This window comes from Mustela nivalis (assembly GCF_964662115.1).
Source record: "Mustela nivalis genome assembly, chromosome: 7".
In the NCBI taxonomy this organism is placed as follows: domain Eukaryota; kingdom Metazoa; phylum Chordata; class Mammalia; order Carnivora; family Mustelidae; genus Mustela; species Mustela nivalis.
The window spans coordinates 56,407,809-56,417,585 of record NC_139026.1 but is presented as its reverse complement, the minus strand read 5'-3'; positions in this window follow the sequence as shown (position 1 = coordinate 56,417,585).

The window sequence follows — 9,777 nt, the reverse complement described above, 5'->3', positions numbered from 1 at the left end:
TTAACTTTTGTTTGGGATTTTCACACCTTTAGTTTCTTGGGTTTGAAGTGTTTCTCCCTCCTGAAGCGCTTCCTACTTACGCATAGGCCTTGCCTCCTAGTCACTTCCTCGGAGAAGCCTTCCTGAACACTTAGTCAATAGTAGATTCCCTATGACCAGTTATCTTCTCACGTATCTTTTTTTGTTACAGATTTTTCTGTTGTAGCCCTGCCTAACTTAATTTATATTTGTTTTCTTGTTCCTCCCTCACTGTTTTCTAAGTCCCTTAGGGCCGTGTCTGTCTGTCTGAACAGAACAGTATAACCAGCTTTGGGAATAGTACCTGGCAAAAAAGTAACGAGGAATAAATATTTGTCGAACTGATAAGTTAATTCAAATACTGTATCTCTAGCCTCAGTCCAGGGCTTTAAAAGTCTTTTATACCTCATAGCTTTTTCGAGCCTTGGCCTGTGTTTTTTTTCTTTTGCGGACTATCAGGAACTATGGATTTATTTTACAGTTCCTCTTCTTGAAATGTGAGAGCTACTGAGTGGAATGGAATCTTTACAATTCCTTGGTTTTATTCCCCCACCTCCCCCAAAAGAAACTGACTAATCCAAATTCTGATCGTCTGTGTTTTCTCACCTGTAGTACTTGATTTTACTATGGGGTGGGGCTTCCCTGGGTTTTGATTTCTGAATCTGGAGTTTTCCACATGCTGTTCCCCTCCCCTCCCACCAGGAGGAAAGAGCCTACTAGTTTTTTTCTTCAAAAGAATCTCCTCCTTCTGTCTGGGGAGTGAGCTCGATTTTGCCACTGGCAAAGCCAGGAGAGGAAGAGAGAGGCTTATCCATGTGGAGATTCAAATTCCTTGGGATTCCAAAGTGGCCAGTTTTTCTCTCTGGGGACTGTCAGAGTATTTCCTACAGGAATTTCTTTGGGGCGTTTCTTTTTTTTTTTTTTTTTTTTTTAAGATTTTATTTATTTGTTTGACAGAGAGAGATCACAAGTAGGCAGAGAGGCAGGTAGAGAGAGAGAGAGGAGGAAGCAGGCTCCCTGCTGAGCAGAGAGCCCGATGTGGGACTCGATCCCAGGACTCTGAGATCATGACCTGAGCCGAAGGCAGTGGCTTAACCTACTGAGCCACCCAGGCGCTCTTTGGGGTGTTTCTTTACGAATTGTCCATCATTACCCTGTTCTGAAAGCTGATAGCACAGCTTTCAGAACAGGACTTTTGTGACACGTGGCTTTATCCTGTATCCGTTGGGTGGTTTTGACTGACTGGTGGTTGTATACCTGGTAGAATTTCCGTAGCTGCTTCCAACTGGTATAGGGTGATAGTTAAGAGAATAAACATGGAGGTCAGAAAAGCTGAATGCTCTGAAGTTTTGGTTTTCCCATCCATTTTGCTTTTCATCTATACAAGGGGCATGCCCACTTTACAGAGTTGTAATAATCATTATTACAATAGCATTTATAGAGCAACTCTTTATTCTAACTACTCTTGTATATATATGCCACAACACCACTACTGTGTGTATATATTTATATAACTAATCCATACACACACACACACACGCACACACAGGCACAGGCACACACATGTATAATCCCAGCTACCCTTTGGGGAGGTACCATTTACCTGTTTAACTGTTGAGGACAGGGAGGCACAGAGAGGTTAGGGAGCTTGCCCTAGGTAACACAGTAGTAGGTGGCAGAACACATACACAAACCCAGGCTGTTTGGGTTCCAAAGCTATGCTTTTAAAACTCTAGTCCCATTTACCTGGCCCAAGTGAGTGTTAAATAAATATTAGTTTTCTACCTCCTTCCCTATTTCCATGAAAACAATCCATTATTTCCTCAAAGTATTTTAGTACAAAACCGTAGAAATTTAGAACCAACACAGTGCCCTGCTTTTTCAGATAAGGAAATGGAAGCCCAAAGGGCTTGAAGTATTTGTACTGTGTGGCTGACTGGGACTAGATCTTGGCTCTCCTGACTCATCCGTGAGAGAATAATGGTTCTCCATATTAATGTGTTCTATTTCCTTCCTCTTGCCATTTCTGAAAAGAAAGGAAAAAAAAAATCTTTTTATGAATCTCTCTCTCCCACCCCCACCTTGTTTTCTGCAATTAAAGAACACAGGCTGCACTAGCTTAACGAGATGGAATGTGCCGGAATATGCTGCTTCTTTGCCAGAGCACATAGAGGGAGGGAGCTAGATTTTGCCACTGGCAAAGCCAGGAGAGGGGAAAATTAGCAGTCCTCTGTTCTCCCTCACTCTTTTCCTTCTTGATCCACTTCCTACTTTTTTCTGCCTCCAGCTCTCTCTTCCCCTTCCCTGGGTTATGAGGCTCAGAGACCTGCTGTTGCCCACACTAATAAACAGTCAACCCTGAACAGAGACAGGAGTAGTAAGGTAGGTGGTCAGTATCTGCCTAGTCTTTTTTTTTTTTTAACCCCCTTCTGGATGAGAACAGTAGAGAAAACCGTAAATTCCTGTCTTTGTTGCACGATGATCTCAATACCAGCCTTTCCATGATTTAGTTAACCTGTGGTGGCCATAATTTTCTCACCTTTCTGTGAAATACTATCTTTCCTGTTGCTTTTGCACAGGGAGTTTTGGGTTGGCCATGAAGAAGTGCTGTGATAAGGCTCAGGAGACTGCAGTGTTTTGGTTTATTTTGTTCAGCTTAAAATAAAATTTCTAAGTATCCCATATGTGTCTGTAGTTGCAAAAGTGCAACATGTCTTTACAGTCTTTGAATGGCACTGTTTTAAAAGGTCACAATATGTAGTGTTATGCTGTAAGTACAGAGAATATACATTTCAAAGGAAATTTATGCCTTTGCTATCACGGAAGAGGAAATTGATATATTTCTTCTTCTTCTTCTTCTTCTTTCTTCTTCTTCTCCTCATTCTCCTTCTCCTTCCTCTTCTCCTCCTCCTCCTTCTTACCATCCTCCTTCTCTTTTTCCTCTTTCTCATCCTTCTCCTTAGCAGTTTTCTTTGAATTGGACCTTGAAGTAAAGAGAACCATAAAGGGAGCTCCCAGCTGGACTACTTGATGGATGATGAGTAATAGTGAGAAGAAAATTTGAAAATATAGGTTAGGTTCAGAAGTTCCTGATTTTAATAATACTTTAAAAAAAAATTATTGAATTTCTCCAATGTGCTAGAGTTTCTTGTGTTGTTTTGTGTTTTGGCGTATGCTAGATACTACCATCATCACACACAACCTGAAAACTAGGCAAACTGGTCAACTTGCCTGAGTCCTTGCCGAGAAGTCACAGTTCCTTTCTAGGAATTCATAGTCTACAAAGAGAGACAGAAAGAGATCTAAAATCGTAACTCATTGTTCTTGAGGCTGTAATAGAGATTGGTCAAGCTGTAGGGTGTCGCAGTGCAGGAGATGATTATTTCTGACAAGTCGCTGAGAAGGCAGAAGAGGCGAGGCAATCTTGAGGAAGATAACAGCAGTGTTGCTAGAGCTGGGTATTGAAGTAGGCTTTTGCACCAGTGACACAGTGGGGAGGGACACATCGATCAGAGGGAATGGAATATTATAGGCACAGAGATCTGAAAATGCCCTGTTGTACTGGGGAATATAAAGCCATGTGAGTAAAAAGGGGAGAGCAGTGGGAAGTGAGGTTTGAGAGGCCTGCGTACTAGATCACTAAGAGTCTTGGGTGCCATGCGATGGTGTTTGAACTCATTTCCTCTGGGCCTGGGGGTTTTGACAAAGCACTCCTAAAAAATGGACATTTTGGAGAATTCCAATACGTTTATTTACAGAAGCCACTGATACATCTTCACAGCGCTCTGGAGGTTTGAAGAACATAGTAGTGTTATCACTATGGTAGGTAAAGGGGAGCCACTGAAGCATTGTGGGTTTGCCCAGGGCTAAGAGAAAGTCCCTGGATGAATGGGTCACTCTAGTTTTAAGCAGGAATGTAACAGCTAGCCTGAGAATGACTCTAGTAGCAGTTTGGAGGATGGAATGGGGAAGCAAAGGGAAGAAATGCCAGGAACCTAATAGTTATTGGGTAATACTGTGTTCCAGAGGGACACTCCATACCCTCCCAGTATTATAGCTAGACACTGTTTATCTTATTTCACTAACAGAGAAACTGAAACTCAGGAAGTTTATTTGTCCAAAGTCATGTGGCAGTAAGTGGTACCACTGGGATTTGGATTTAGCACTGTTTGAATCCAATGCCCCAAGCCCTACTCATTATATCCAGGGGGGTGTCCCTGGGGGCAGGGAGTGACTGCTACTTAAAACTGTAAAAATAATAGGGCAAATGAAAATATGGTAGAGGAAGAGAGGGAAAACACAGAATAGTGGTGAATATTTATATTTAGGGATAGGAAGAGAAAAAGGAGCCATATCCTGTATAATTCAAGGAGAGAGAGAGAGAGAGAAGACGAAAGAGTATAGTTTGATTAAAGAAAATGGGAAAGGTGATTTCACAAAGAAAAGGATAGTCCTGAGTGTCAAATATGGTAGAAGCTAAGGACCAGGAGAACTGTGGAAAGTCTATGGAATTAATTTTAGAAAGCTGTTAATGCGGCGAGTGTAGTAGTTTTGTAATGTTGTCCAGTTGGCTGTATTTCTCCGATTTTCATTCCTTATCTCTTGCACTTTAAGGGTAGGCCACCAGAGAGATTAATGTGGAAGACTTTGATGAGTGGGGGGAAGCAGCCGTTGTTGTGTTTTTTTATTTCAGAAGATGGGGGCAGGTGCTTTTGTAGGTCACATAAATTGTCTCTTCGCTGCTGGCTCTCCTTGAGGTGGGGCACCTGCCAGGCCTGCACCTGCCCCACCTTCCTCTGAAGACTTCCTCGGCTTCTCTGATTCCTGGGCGGCTCTGTGTTTTACTCCGTGATGTAGGGTACCAGCTTCTCCTGCAGGACACCCGCATCACCAAGACCGAAGGCAGTGAGAACCGACAAGCCTTCTAGTTTGTGTTTGTGGGTTCCAGCTTGTCCTTGCTCTCTGCCATGTGGTATCCATCTTCTCTGTCCAGCTGTTTGACCTGCAGCTGTCACACACCAGCATCAGACCAAAGCCAACAACCTTACAGAGTATGTTCACCTAGATTTCCCTGCTATAGATGATCCGTGTTGTGTGTGTGCGTGTATCGTATGTATACATACAAACATACATACATACATATTAGTGTATACACACATATGCCTTGCGGTCATTTTACTTTTTTGGTTGAACTCTGGCTGGTACAGTAAAAGAAGTGGAAAAGGAAGCAGCAAGTGTGAATTACTCTCTGGAAAACTGTGGTAGTCATATGATCAATATCTACTGAGCCCATTACGGGCCTGTGCTTGGTTCAGCGATGAACAAAATTGATACAGATAGGAGACTAGAGTCTAGATAAGGAGACAGATGATGAAAAAATAAGCAATCAAATATATATTACAAACGGTATGAATGCTCTAAAGGCAAAACACAAAACACCTCCCCTTCCCTGATGACAAAGAGATACTAAAAGCAACGTAGAAGGGATATATTGTTTAGACTGGGAGGCCAGGGAAGCATTTTCTCCAATGTGATGTGTAAATTGAAATCTGAAGGAATAGTTGGACTTAAGAAGATCATTTTAGGAAAAAGGAATGGCCTATATTAGCCCCAAAGTAGAAAAGAGTCCCAGGTGTTCCGGGAACTGCCAGATGCCCAAGTGGGTGGAATCTGGTGAGAGAGAGAATGACCTGAAGCGAGACTGCCGAAGAAGGTTCTGTGGCCTGTCCGGGATCCTGGCGTTAGTCCCAGAAGTAATGGAAAGCCATGTTTCAATAGCTAAGATTCTCTGCTTGCAAGGCACAGAAATACAAATCAAAGCAGCGTAAGAGAAAAACGGATTTTTATGGGTTCATAGAACTGAAACGCAGGAAGTGCAGGAGTGGAGGTGGCCTTGGGTGGCATAGAATGAAGGACGTTAAAACCACCAAAACTGGTTTTTTGTTTTTTTCTCCTCTTCACATGTCATCACATTAATGTTTCTATAATTAGCTTTTTAATGAGGTTGGATCCACAAATCACATATTCGTAGCTTTCCCTCCAGTCTGCAGCACTTTCCTGACTATATCAAAGAGCTCTGAGTTATAAACAGATCACTCTGTCTGGGGAAATAGAGAAGCGACTGACAGCGATTTCTCACATCCTTACAAAATCTTGTTTTCACAAAGAATTGCTCGAGATTTTGAAAAGAGCATAATTATGTCACTTTCCTCATGTCTGGATAATATCAAATACATTTTTGTACCAGACTTTGGATTCTTTTCCCTCCAATATTACAATCTCACCCCACTTGGGTTGTGGTACACAATTCTGCTAAAGATATTCAAGCAACATTTTATTTTAAATCAGTTCTGAGGTCTTTGATATTGTTAGAAACTAGAATTATAACAGTTTTTGTAGGGTCCAAAATGGACTAGAACGGTGAAAGGCATACTTGAGATTATATTGGTTTTATCTTATCAGTCTTTTCTTCTGAGAAACGAAATCAAACCTGCCTCACATTAGCAGCACTGACAAGAATGTGTTAAAAAGAAGGTATGTAGGGGCACCTGCGTGGCTCACTGGTGCCCCTGAGCCTCTGCCTTTGGCTCAGGTCATGATCCCAGTGTCCTGGGATCGAGCCCGCATCGGGCTCTCTGCTCAGTGGGGAGCCTGCTTCTCCCTCTCTCTCTGCCTGCCTCTCTGCCTACTTGTGATCTCTGTCAAATAAATAAATAAAATCTTAAAAAAATTAAAAGAAGGTATGCTCCCTTGGGTGGGAGCTTTACCTAAATGACTGTGTTAATCAAAACTCTTTAGTTGTGAGTATCAGAAACTCCTTAAACTGATAAAAAGAGAATGCATGGGTGAGCATAGCTGAGAAGTTCAGGAATAGAATTACATCAAGAACAGCTGGGGTTTTGAGCTGATATGATTTTAGTCAGGCTCAAGTCCTTCTAATTCTTGGCCCTGCTTTCCTTGTTGTGGCTTCATTTCGAGGCAGGTTATTTGCACATACAGGTCCCTAACAGCTCAGCTCTAGACTTAGATTCTTACAGCTTGAACAACCTTAGCAGAAGAAGGACTTGACTTTCCATATGGTTACAGTATTCCAGTCTAGACATATCTCAGATTTGAACTGATTGTGACTAGGAGGATGGAATATTTGCTTGGTCAGACTTAGGTCCAGTGCCTGCTGTGAGCTAAGACTGGGAGGGGAGGCAGCCTGATTTTGGAGAACCTGCACTGAGAGTGGGATTCGGAGAGTACATCCTAGGCAGGCAAAGAAGAACCCAGTGCTCGCCACAGTCAACCCGTTGGCTGCTCAACGTCGTGCAGACCCTAGTTTGCCATTTAATGTAATACAGACATTCGCGTTAATAAAAAACAGTCATCTCCAAAGGACAGTGACTCAGATTGTCATCTAGTAACCTGTTCAGTTCAAAGTTCATGGCATCTAGCTGTCACAAATTCCTTTTGTTTGGTCTTATAGATATCTTCTTGTGATTTGGGGATCTAGCAAAATAGTATATTTGACCATCCTGACATAACTGTTGCACAATTACGAAAGGAAACCAGGAGGACCATAATTAAAATCTACCATTTGGGGTGCCTGGGTGTCTCAATCGATTGAACGTACAACTCTTGATTTCAGCTCAGATCATGATCTCAGGGCTGTGATAATGAGCCCTGCAATGGGCTCCGCACTGGGCGTGGTGCCTGCTTAAGATTCTCTCTCCCTCTGCCCCTCCCCACCACTCTCTGTCTCTCAAAACAAAGTAAAACAAAACAAGAAAACAAACAAAAAAAACCCCAAAGAACACCAAAAAAACCCCCTACCATTTTCAGAGAAAAAAGGGAGACCATCTATAATCGCTAGTGGTCTGTGGCATTTATAATACCCTGAAAAACAGGATTAGCAAGAAATTCTTGCTGTAGCAGTGGTTTGAGTTCCTTGATCAGCTAGTCTCTTTGTCATGGGCTCTGCTATCTGAAAAGCCTTTCCTTTCCTAGTTACCTTATGTGGTTATAGTTGAGGTGGTTATGAGGGAAGATAAATAGATAGATAGATTGATTGATTGCCAGTCACATTCCTTTGGGGAAGGTTTGGGGGACTTGAGTATTAATTGCCTTAGAAAATGTGTAATCATAGGGTTTTGTTTCCCAGGCCTGGGCTTTCTGAGGTAATACGACTTCTTTATAAAATTGGTACTTTTTTTTTTTCCCCTCTACTCGTATTCCTGGAGCTTAAGATCAAAACCAGAGTTCTTCTTTTCTTCTCTCTTAGAAACAAACATTAGTGCTTGGCCACCAAATTAGTTGTAGCTTGTGCACCACTATCACAGCCCTGAAGTGAGGAGAAAGAGCTAATCAATCCTTTCTTTTCTGGCAACATTCCAGTGACTGGCTCTTTGAAAAATTAGAACAATTGTCCCCTTTGTCAAGCAGGGAATGAATAATAGGAAGTTACTGGGAGTGATCTGTGATATTCAGTATCCTGGCTTCATTAGCATTTACTTTAGTTTAAGTATAGAATTTGGATATTCTTATCCTGGAAAACCGAGACTGTCAGCCATCTTGGATAATTAACCATAGGAAAAGCTATATCTTTTATCTTTTCTGTTTTTAAACAGGTGAGCTTCAAACAAAGCTTGGCTCTTCCTTGTTGGACATTAAAAAAAGTAAAAACATTCTAACATAATGAATTTTCTGTGGGGGTGCTCTGAACATATTTTCTTTTGCTTTTATTTATTTATTTAAGAGAGAGACAGAGTGAGAGAGAGCATGAGAGCGGAGAGGGTCAGAGGGAAAAGCAGACTCCCCATGGAGCTGGGAGCCTGATGCAGGACTCAATTCTAGAACTCCAGGATCATGACCTGAGTCAAAGGCTGTCACTGAACCAACTAAGCCACCCAGATTCCCTGGACATATTTTCTATCTACCTTTGTTTGTTTGAGACATGGGGAGTCCTAAGATAAAATAAGCAATTATGGCTCTATTATAAAAAAAGAATCAAAACTCCACCTTAAATTGCGTTACACCAAAAAGGTAATAGATTAACTTTTGTAAGTGAAAAGTCCAGGGACAGCATTTGTCTTAGTATTCTAGGGCTATGGTAACAAAATATCACAGAATGGGCAGCTTGAAAAACAAATTTATTTCTCACAGTTCTGCAGGCTGGGAGTCCAAGATCAAGGTGTCTTCAGGTTGGCTTCTCCTGTCTCTTTGGCTTGCAGATGGTCATCTTCTCTCTGTGTCCTTACATGGCCTTTTGTTTGTGCGTATGCATTCCTGGTGTCTCATTCTTTTCTTAAGAACAGTTGTATTGGATTAGGGCCCATCCATATGACCTCATTCAACCTTAATTGCCTCTTTAAAGCCCTATCTCCAAATACAGTCACACTGATGGTTAAGGCTTCAACATATGAAATTTGATGATACACGATTTAGTCTATAACTACTGTTTTCACATGCATTTGGACTGAGAGCCAAAATGAGATCATAAGGATTCTCTAATTCTCTTTACTTTCCTCTCTGCTGATTTTATGTTCAATCAGGCCTCCATGTGCTGGCCCTTTGGCAACTCTTGATTTTGCTCTTACGATTTAATAACTTCAGGGGGATGACATCTTTTTCTCAATGGTTTTAATAAGAAATTCTATGGTTGCCTCCTACTGGCCTGGAATAGGACATGTGTATTTCCTTGGAACAATCACTAGGGCCAGGCCCATTGGAAACGTGATTGTCCAAACCTGAGTCATATGCCCATTCCTGGACCCA